The sequence below is a fragment of the Rhinolophus hipposideros genome (genome assembly GCF_964194185.1).
Source record: "Rhinolophus hipposideros genome assembly, chromosome: 16".
Lineage (NCBI taxonomy): Eukaryota > Metazoa > Chordata > Mammalia > Chiroptera > Rhinolophidae > Rhinolophus > Rhinolophus hipposideros.
The window spans coordinates 59,097,058-59,103,640 of NC_138062.1; positions in this window are offsets into that span (position 1 = coordinate 59,097,058).

Consider the following 6,583-nt stretch of genomic DNA (forward strand, 5'->3'; position numbering starts at 1 on the left):
AGCTTTGGGGAGGGGCCATTCATTCTCCCTGCAAACACCGATTGAGCACCTACTGTGTTCGAGGCATTCTAGGCACCGCAAGGAACTAAATGACAAAGTCCCTGACTCCTCTACCTAATATTCTAGTTAGAGAGACAGGTAAGGAAGACATTTTTAAAAATATTCAAGCTTGGTGGATGGTGACAAGTTCTGAGGGAAAAATGAAGTGGCTGCGCGAACTGCGAGATGTTGGGGTCTTGGGCTCTGACTTCACACAGGGAGTCACAGAAGGTCATGCTGACCAGATGACATTTGGGACCAGGAGGAGACAGGGAGCCTGGGCACAAGAGGACCCTGGGAGTTGAACCCGCTGGTCAAGGGCCCCTGCCCTGACCCCCTTAGCCCTCAGGACCCTCAAAGTTGGACAGGAACGCAGGGGGTGAACATGCTGTTTTCTAGACTCTCACAGCCAAAGAGGGGGTCACAAGTTGTCTCTAATCTAGCAGACCCGTGGCCGTGTCTGGGTGCAGAATCCCCTTCAAGAGGTTCTTGAAAGCTCTAGAAAGTTCTGGAACACCTCTCCCTCCTCTCCCCAGATATACATAATACAGGGCTCTGGACCCCTCACAGATAGCACTATCAAGGCTCAGAGAGGGTAAGTGAATGCCTGGGATCACACAGCAGCAACCGTCACCCTCCCCTACACCCCAGCCAGCACGTAGGTGCAGAGGTGCAGTTTTCTCTGCTGTTGAATCATGACCAATGGCAGATGGGAAGTTTGATAGGGGCTCATCAGGTCACTGGGGACAGCAGGCCCTGCCCTGCCCACCCATCTTCCGGCCTCCAACAGGATGGCCCTGAGGAGGTAGGGGTGACTTCCCACTGCTGGCAGGTGAAGAAAAGCAGAAATCAGTCTGGGCTAAGCAGGGCTGGGAGCACAGGGCAGAACAGAAATAACCAGCTTGGCAGAACCAAGCTGAGTCACAGAGCAGAGAGCAAAGGAAAGGAAGTGCAGAGGCCCGGGAACACACAGCCATCCCCTCCGGGCAGCTCCCTGATGCCATTCCCAAAAGGCACCAGTCGCAGCGTGTCACAACAGGACTGGGTGCAGGGCCTGGTCTAACACCTTCTGGGGCTCTCTCTGCTCAGAAAAATGCCCAGCCCCCTCGATCCCTGCCAGGGCCTGGCTTCTGTGGATTTCTCCAGCTTCAAAACAAATGTCCCTTCCAGTTCCTCACAAAAGGGAACTGGTTCTTTTTCACATGTAAGGTGCTCATGGGGACATTTGTCAAGTATTAGTTTATAGGGGAGTACCAGGGTGAATTTTTGTGCATATTTGAAATACACGCATACACACACACACACACACAAAACATGTAAAACATGAATATATAACCTAATAAAATCTTCTGTAACCAACACCCATATGATCCCCAGCCAGGCCAAGATGAAGGATATTGTCAATGCCATGAGGGTCCTCAGATACCCTTCCCAATAGGAACCTCCTCCTTCCACCCCGCAGTCAACACTGCTCTGACTTCCACGGTATTTCTGTTTGGGGTGGCCGGGTGGGTACTTTTTGGCAATAAGATTTATTTCATTTTTCAGTTTTAAATTTATGTGATGTTGTCTTCACTTCTTTGGTGTTCGGTTCTATGAGTTTTAACACATGGAGAGTCATATAAATTATCAGTGAAACAGTTGACAGAATATAGTGCCTTCCCCTGAAAAATCTCCCTCTCTTGTAATGTCAGACCATAGCCCCACCCATAGCCCCTGGAAACCACTGAGCCACTCTTTGTTGCTACGATTTTTTAATCTTTTTGAGGATGTCGTGTAAATGGAATCATACATGATGTGACTTTGGAAACTGGCTTCTTCCACTCAGCATATGAGATTCGTCTATGAAGCTGGGTGAGCCCATCCCTTGCGACTGCTGAGTAGTTTCCTGTTGGGTGCGTGCACCACCCTTCATCCACAGAAGGATGTTTGGATTGTCTGCAGTTTAGTGCTGCTGTAAACACACAAATTCAGGTCTCTAGGATAAATTCCTACAAGTGGGATCATTAGGTCCTAGAATAATTGTGTGATTAACTTGGTAAGAAACTGACAGGCTTGCCAAAGTGGCTGGACCATTTTGCATCGCCACCAGTGATATCTGAGCATTCCAGTTTCCGGCACTTGGTGTTGTCTATAGTTTTTATCTTAGCCATTTGACGGCATAGGTAATGGTATCTTATTGTGGGTTGAATCTACCTGTTTGACTAATGATGTTGACTGCCTTTTCGTGTGGTTTATGTGTCATCCATACCTTCATCAATGAAGCATCTGTCCAAATTTTACCGTTTCTTTAATGAGTTGTTTTCCTATTATTGTGTTTGGAGAATTCTTTATATATTCTGGATACAAGTCCTTTACTGGGTATGTGCTTTGCCAATATTCTGTCCCAGTCATCCTCACTACTGTGTACTTTGTGGAGCCAAAAATTTTAATTTTGATGATGTTCAATTTCTCGATTTTTTTTTTTATGAGTCATGCTTTTAGTGCTGTATCTAGTAACTCTTTGCCAAACCCAAGGCCAGAAAGATGTTTTCTTCTAGGAGTTTTATTGTTTTATATTTTACATTTTTAGATCTGTGATCCATTTGGAGTTAATTTTTTTAGAAGTTTCTTCCTTCCCTTCCTTCCTTCCTTCCTTCCTTCCTTCCTTCCTTCCTTCCTTCCTTCCTTCCCTCTTTTCTTCCTTTCTTTCTTTCTTTCCGCATGTGGATATCCAGTTGTTCCAGCACCCTTTGTTGAAAAGACTGTCCTCCTTTCTGCATTGAATTTTGCCCAAAATAATTTCATTGTATTTGTGTATTTGGTTAATGGTGTTGTCTGTATTCTAGCTAATATTCTGTATGCTCATCCTATCGATTGCTGAGAGGGGTGTTGAAAGATAATTGTACATTTGCCTATTTCTCCTTTCAGTCGTATCATATTTTGCTTCATCTATTTCGTGCACTTGTTATGTCTTCTTGGTGAATTGATTCTCTTATGTAATGTACCTCTTTACTTCCTTGCTTTTCTTTATAAATTTACAACTGAATTAAGCAACCCTAACACTCATATTTAATTTTTGTGGGTTTTGAACTTGCTATAAATGGAATTGCACAAGATAAATTCTGGTGTGTCTGGTTTCTGTCTATTACTCATTATGTTTGTGCAGTAAATCCGCATTGGTGCATGTGGTTGTATTTCTCTAATTCTCATTGCCACAGATGATTCCATTGGTGACCATCCCATCATCGAATCACCCACTCTTTGTTTTTTTACCAGTATTTTCTATTTATTTTTTAAATGATTGACATGGTTTCAGGTGTACACAATAACTCGATATTTGTATATATTATGAAATAATCACCACAATAAATCTGGTTAACATTCAAGACCACACAGTTACAATTTTTTTCTTGTAATGAGAAATTTTAAGATCTACTCTCTTAGCAACTTTCCAAAGCACAGCACAGTATTATTACCTGTCATCGCCATGCTGTAATAGGCATCCATTCTGCTGTTGATGGGCACTTAGTTAAGTTTCATTTGGGGGCTGTAATGAGTAGGGCAGCTACGGACATTTGGTCCATGCCTTTTGATAACCATGTGTGAAATTCTGTGGATAAACACCCAATTGTGGAAGTGCTGGGTTATCAAGTATCCCCGGATATTAGCTACTTTTGCCAAAGTGCATGCACTAATTCACACCCCCACTGGCTCTGGGGAGTTTTTGAACAGCTAAATTTATTCCAACCCAAAGATTCTCCTTTATTCAGAAAAGGTGCACTCCTCAAAGCTTGTTATTAAAAATGGCCCTTCTCTTTAATGAGAAATAGGACATTTACATAGTGTCAAAGTACCTCCCACTCCTCAGTTGATGGAATTATTGGCCACTGAGAGCCACCGCTGCATGCCTCTCTGGACCTTGCCCTTACCCACACCCGAGATCACGCCCACACCACCCCTAGGCGGCACAAGCCTGGGATACAAAGTCCATCCCTCTCCTTTTATTTACTGATGAGTCATTTATTTGGATAAGACAAAAAAGTCTCTATTCAGCAATTCCACCTCTGGGTATCTATCTAAAAGAATGGAAAGCATGGACTCAGACAGGTATTTGTACACCCGTGTTCACAGCAGCACTGTTCACAATAGCCAAAATGTGGAAATAGCCCAAGGGTCCATCACCCGGCCATCAGGGCCAGCTTCGTGATCGTAGGACCCAAGCTCAGAAGGTTTTTCTGGTCTTAAAATTCTCCTAGGTCCCGCCGGGTGGCTCAGGTGGTTGGAGCTCCATGCTCCTAACTCCAAAGGCTGCCGGTTCGATTCCCACATGGGCCAGTGGGCTCTCAACCACAAGGTTGCCAGTTCAATGCCTCCAGTCCCACAAGGGATGGTGGGTAGCGCCCCCTGCAACTAAGATTGAACACAGCACCTTGAGCTGAGCTGCCTCCTCGCGGATGGCTCAGTTGGTTGGAGGCGGGCTCTCAACCACAAGGTTGCCAGTTCGATTGCTTGAGTCCGACTAAGGATGGTGGGCTACGCCCCCTGCAACTAACAATGGCAACTGGACCTGGAGCTGAGCTGCGCCCTTCACAACTAAGACTGAAAGGACAACAACTTGGCTTGGAAAAAAGTCCTGGAAGTACTCACTGTTCCCCAATAAGGTCCTGTTCCTCTTCCCCAATAAAAATCTTTTTAAAAAAATTCTCCTAATTTTGAAACAAGAGCCCTGCGTTTTCTTTTTGCACCTTCCCCCACCTGGCTGGTGACCCAACCGAGAAGCAGTGGCCTACCATCAGGGCAAGAACAGACCGCTCTTTGTCCCAATTTCCTATTTAGAACCGAGATGATGACAGGATCGCTCCCTCAAAGAAGCAAGGTAGAGCCTGCACGTGGATGGGACAGCGAGACAGCAAACTCGGGCTGCTCCAGGTGGACATGAAGGACATGGCATACAGGTGATAACCAGGTGCGTCTGCAGCCTCAATCAGGCTCCCTTCCCGCACCGACCTCCCAAATCCTGCTTCCCAACTCTGCCTTCATTTAGTCCAGTCCCATTAATTTCCACTTGGACCAGTGCAGTCCGCTCCACTCTTGGCCCCCAGCTCCCCCTCTCGCCACCCATAGTCTGTCCTCCTCGCAGTGGCCACCAGAGGGCGCGTGGGAGCGAGTCATGTCCACGTCATCCTTCCCCGCCTGTCCTCGCCGTAAGAATCACCAGAGGGCGCCTGTGAGCATCCAGTTCAGGACCTACATCGCCCTTCCTCAGTCCATCCTCCACGTAACGGTCACCAGAGGGCACCTGTGAGCACCTGACTCAGGTCCCATCCCTCCTGTGCCCACAGCTTTCTAGGGTGACCACCTCCCTGGTGACAAAACCCCAAGACCTCCCAGTGACCCACAAGGCCCTGCTTGACCTGCCCCCGTTCCCTTTGCCCTCACCTCTTCCCTGTCTCCCCCTAACTCACTCTGCTCCAGCCACACAGGCCTCCCAGCTGCTCCTTCAATTTGCCAGGTGGGCCCTGCATGGGCTGTACGCTCTGTCTGGAAAGCCCTTCCCTCAAATCACTGCATGGCCCCTTCTCTTCATGTCTTCCAGGATCCTACTCATAGGCCACCTCTCAGAAAGGCTCTTGCTGAAAAGTCTGCAGTGTCACTATTGCTCATCCCACTACCCTGCTCTGCTTTTCTTCACAGATTAAGTCATGGTGACAAATGCTGTCTACCCCAACCCCCCCACACTGTATCTGCAGTGCCTAGGACAGTGCCCGGCATACAGCGGGCCTTCAAGGCATATCCCGCTGATGAACAAATAAAACTGGAGGATGATGGGAAGCTGGAACTCTTGTGCACAGCTGGAGGAATGTGAAATGGTGTGGCCACTGTGGGAAATGGGATGGCAGTTCCTCATAAAGTTAACAGATTTCCTATGACGCCCAGCAATTCCAAATTTTAGTATTTATCCAATAGAATTGAAAACGGACTCAGAGATTATTTGTATACCTGTGTTCACAGGAGTATCACTCACAATGCACAAAAGGTGGAAACACAGCAAGTGTCCATGGACGGATGATGGATAAACACAATGTGGTCCATCCAAAAAGGGAATAGTATTCAGCCTTAAAAAGGGACATTCTGACACCTGCTATAACGTGGATGGACCCTAAGGAGGTTATGCTCAGTGAAATAAACCAGACACAGAAGGGTAAACACTGTGATTCCACTCACAGGAGGTCCCTAGAGGGGTCAGATTCATGGAGAGAGTAGATGGTGGGGGCCAGAGGCTGGGGGAGGGGAAGGGGACAGTGTCAGTTTAAGACAATGAGAAAGTTCTGGAGATGGATGGTGGGGATGGTCACACAACAGCGTCAACGTGCTTAATGCTGCTGAGCTGTGAATTTAGAAATGGTTAAGATGGTACACTTTATGTCTACTGACCATGATTAATATTTTTGTAAAAAAGGAAAAAAAGATTGCAGAGCCCACTGTCCAACATCCTGTTTACAGACAGGTGGGGCCTTGCCCTCATAGTAGCATCTCCAACAGCGAGTAGCACACCGGTACC